Here is a 4143-nt window from a genome sequence, read left to right on the forward strand (position 1 = left end):
TATTCAGAGGGCAGCAAGTCTTTCCCCAGGAAATATTCCTTTATTATGTCTCACTCAGTTTCTAACTTCATGGGCTGGATTCTCCCAAAATGGGACTATGTTCCACGCCGGCGTAAAAGCACTAGAGTTTTACTCTGGAGTTTCCTGAAAAAAGAACAGCTAATCCAATGCCGTGCAGGGGGCTATCAGGGACCCAGAGTAATTCACGCAGTGTTAGCTGCGGATACGGGCCCTGCACATCCGGTTTTGAGTCCGTGATTGCAACCGGCGGCGACCTCCAGCGGCCACGCCGAGCGCCATGGCGGACTCAAACCGCAGAGGCATACTGAAAACTTAGATCCCCCGATCAGCCGCGCTCCCAGGGATCTGACCGTGCAGATATTAACCCCATTCCCGATAATGTCACCCTGCCCCAGTGTCCGATCCCCCCCCCCCACCCCCCCCACCCCCCCCACCAGGGCGGCCACGGACTGAGTCTGCAGCAGCCACGCGAGCATCGAACCCGGGACTTTGGCGCTGTGAAGCAACAGTGCTAACCAATGTGCTACGTGCTGCCCACATTCAGACCCCATGGATCTTTTCTCAATCTTCCTCATGGGTAATGGGTTGGTTGGAGAATGTGACTGGGTTGTGCGTAAATGCGCGTCATCTCCTGGGGGCCTCCTCCGAACGTGTGAGCTGGTGTGAGGCCGGCTTTATAAGGAGCTTCCCCGATTGCAGAACCAGAAGGAGCGGAGCTGTCCACAGAGCGAGTGCTGAAACCGCCGCCAATTTCAAAGCGTTTGGAAACTGCTCTCCTGCTCGCTGTCTCTCCCATTGAACCTCGCCTTGTGCAGAGATGTGTAGCCGCCTTCAGTTGAGCCTGGCTCTCCTCTCCATCGCCCTGGCAGTACTGAGTGTCAGCTCAGACCCCACAGACAACAGGAATCGCGAAATCCTGCAGAGAGCCATGGCAGCCACAGGAGGCGGGGGGGAAGCGGTAAGGACCCAGCAAAAAGTCACATTCAATAGAAATGGGAGCTTGTGTTCCCCCCGTTCACCTCGAATAGAAACTGGGAGTGGGAAATAACTGGTTCAATTCTGATCTAGTGAGAAGACCCACTTTTAACAGGACTATAATATTGAGTCAATGTGCTTGTTTAGTGTTGGGAACACTTAACAATAATAATCTTTATTGAAATGTAAAGTGAAAATCGCTTATTGTCACGAGTAGGCTTCAATGAAGTTACTGTGAAAAGCCCCTAGTCGCCACATTCCGGCGCCTGTTCGGGGAGGCTGGTACGGGAATTGAACCATGCTGCTGGCCTGCCTTGGTCTGCTTTAAAAGCCAGTGATTTAGCCCTATGTGCTAAACCAGCCCCTACTTGTCACAAGTAGGCTTACATCAACACTGCTATGAAGTTACTGTGAAAAGCCCCTAGTTGCCATATTCTGGCGTCAGTTCGGGTACACAGAGGGGGAATTCAGAATGTCCAATTCATCTAAAAAGCACGTCTTTCGGGACTTGTGGGTGAAAACCGGAGCACCCGGAGGAAACCCACACAGACACGGGGAGAACATGCAGACTCCGCAAAGACAATGACCCAGCAGGGAATCGAACCTGGGACCCTGGCGCTGCGAAGCAACCTTTCTAACCACTGTGCTAGCGTGCTGCCCTCATTGGGTTAGAAAGCTTTCTGAGTGGGTTTGATCCAAATTACAGGATTCCCCATCCATGGAAACAGCTCTTGTTCTCTCCAATCCATACTCACCCCCCACAAAGAGAATCAAACAAGAAATAACCATCTTTCCACAATCCCTGAGAACTTACTGCTCCCCTCCCTCCCCAAACTCCCCCTCCCATCCCAACCCCAACCCCCTCTCTCCCCAAACTCCCTCTCCCTCTGTCCCCAAACACCATCTTCCACTCCAATCCCAACACTCTCTCTCTCTCCCCCCCACCTAACTCCGTCTTTCCCCCCCCCACCCTAACCCCCTCTCACTTCCCATCCCCCTCTCTCTACCCCAACATAACCCCTTCTCTACCCCCACCCTAACCCCCCCCCTCTCTCCCCAACCCAATCCACTCTCTCCCCAACCCAATCTACTCTCTCTCCCCACCCCAGACCCCTCTCTCCCCATCTGTAAACGGACCTCATTCCACCTCTGGGATTCGTACCCAGGCACATGTAGTCCTGTTTCATAAAATCATAGAATCCCTCCAGTGCAGAAGGAGGCCATTTGGCCCATTAAGACTGCACTGACCCACTGAAAGACGCTACCCAGGCCCACTGCCCCCGCCCTATCCTTGTAACCCCAATTAAGCCTTGGACACTAAGGTTAATTTAGCACGGCCAATCCACCAACCTGCAAATCTTTGGACAGTGGGAGGAAACCGGGGCACCCAGAGGAAACCCGCGCAGACACGGGGAGAATGTGCAGACTCCACACAGATAGTGACTGGAGGCTGGAAGTGAATCCGGGACCCTGGAGCTGTGAAGCAGCAGTGCTAACCACTGTGCCACCATTTGATTTGATCATTGGAAGGTTTTCGTGGAGCACCTGAGTCTCTCTCAGTAACCTCCGGTCGCCATCTAGAATGGGGCAGATTGAACCAAATCTTGCAGCAAAGATACTTAGTTTGAAAGAGATATTCAGTCCAATGATGTTATGAATTTTCTCCATAGATTATCATAGAATTTACAGTGCAGAAGAAGGCCATTCGGCCCATCGAGTCTGCACTGGCTCTTGGAAAGAGTACGCTACCCAAGGTCAACAGCTCCACCCTATCCCCATAACCCAGTAACCCCACACAACACTAAGGGCAATTTTGGACATTAAGGCAATTTATCATGGCCTGCACATCTTTGGGTTCTGGGAGGTGTGAAGCAATTGTGCTATTCACAATGCTACTGTGCTGCCCCATGTTGACAAGAATCTCTGAGCACTGGGGATTGCTTCATTCCAGAGGTTTTCTTGCTCTTTCCAAACTCCCCTTGAAGGGTTCACAATTGGGGGATGGAAGGGATTTGTGCAGTTTGTCGGGTTTCTATTTGCAAATTGGGAGCTTCCCAATTTCTGAAGATAATTTCACAAAGTTGGAAATTAGCTCATTGTAGATTTAATGGCGGAAGTTTCCCACATTTACTTTTAGAAATCCACATCCACTGGCGGGAATTTCTGCCCTAATCTATTTCCTGTTGTTGTTCCCAGGAGATTGCAGAATATTCCCTGCTGTCCGAACAAGAAAACGCCAAGAAGGAAGCTCAGAGTGACACTGGCAAACGGAATTTTAAGAAGGTGAAGTCCAAGAAATACATGCAGTCCAAAAGTCCCGGTAAACACATCGCTGGGTAACAGGAAGCGAAGACCAGGCTGTATGAACCTCTTCTGAAAATCCTTCACTTCCTGTTAACTCTCCGAATTCTCCATAGCAACCCACACACTCAGAATGTGGCATTCAGATAACTAAATAAATCATGTGGTAAATGATTCTATTTGATTGATGTAAGAGAAGACAATTGGTTTGAATTGTCCAATCGCAGGCCAGTTTGAATGGTGACTGGATAGAGCCATTGTTTTTCATTAATCTGTTGCAATAAAATCGCTGTTTAAAAGTGGACCATTTGTTGGACTTTGTTCTCTGGGAGCTGGGGCAATGTAGCTGAAGGAACAGAATCAACTCGGGTAGTTTTCAACACCAGTCTGTGTCCAAAGGTACAGAGCGAGGGGAGTCATTTTCCACAGTTGTGACTTTGTAAATCAGCTCTGGGTGGAATCGCTCTGGGTCACATTCTCAAATCTGGGATATGTTTTGCTGGAAGTTCCTCCGTGTATTCAAACTCAGAGGAGACAATGAATGGATGGATATTAAAGGGGGTTCTGCTCTGTGCAATGCAGCCATGCTCTGTGAGTGCTGCAATCTGCAGGAGAGCAATCTATCAACCTGAACTCCAGCATCACACTGGCAAAGGTCTAACCTGGTCAATGATAGCAGCAATCCGCAAATCACAAACCAGCTTCCAGCCTTCCCTTGTAAAGCCGGTTTCCATTGAAACCTCTGGTGCGATTTTGCACCATGTGGAAAAGTCAGTGTAGGTTCTGCATAACACCAGTGCTCCACACGGGTGTTGAAATGTGTTCTAGCCGGAACATTGCCTTCCA

General features: G+C 49.9%; 1 long non-coding RNA gene across 1 annotated transcript; it reads left to right on the top strand.

Moving 5' to 3' along the window:
- The first annotated feature begins 554 nt into the window (after positions 1-554).
- On the top strand, positions 555-3599 carry LOC140389497 (uncharacterized). The gene is made up of 2 exons (XR_011934406.1): positions 555-979; positions 3193-3599. It is a non-coding gene; the product is annotated as an uncharacterized lncRNA (long non-coding RNA).
- The last annotated feature ends 544 nt before the right edge of the window (positions 3600-4143 follow it).

The sequence above is a fragment of the Scyliorhinus torazame genome, chromosome 14 (assembly GCF_047496885.1).
Source record: "Scyliorhinus torazame isolate Kashiwa2021f chromosome 14, sScyTor2.1, whole genome shotgun sequence".
Classification (NCBI taxonomy): domain Eukaryota; kingdom Metazoa; phylum Chordata; class Chondrichthyes; order Carcharhiniformes; family Scyliorhinidae; genus Scyliorhinus; species Scyliorhinus torazame.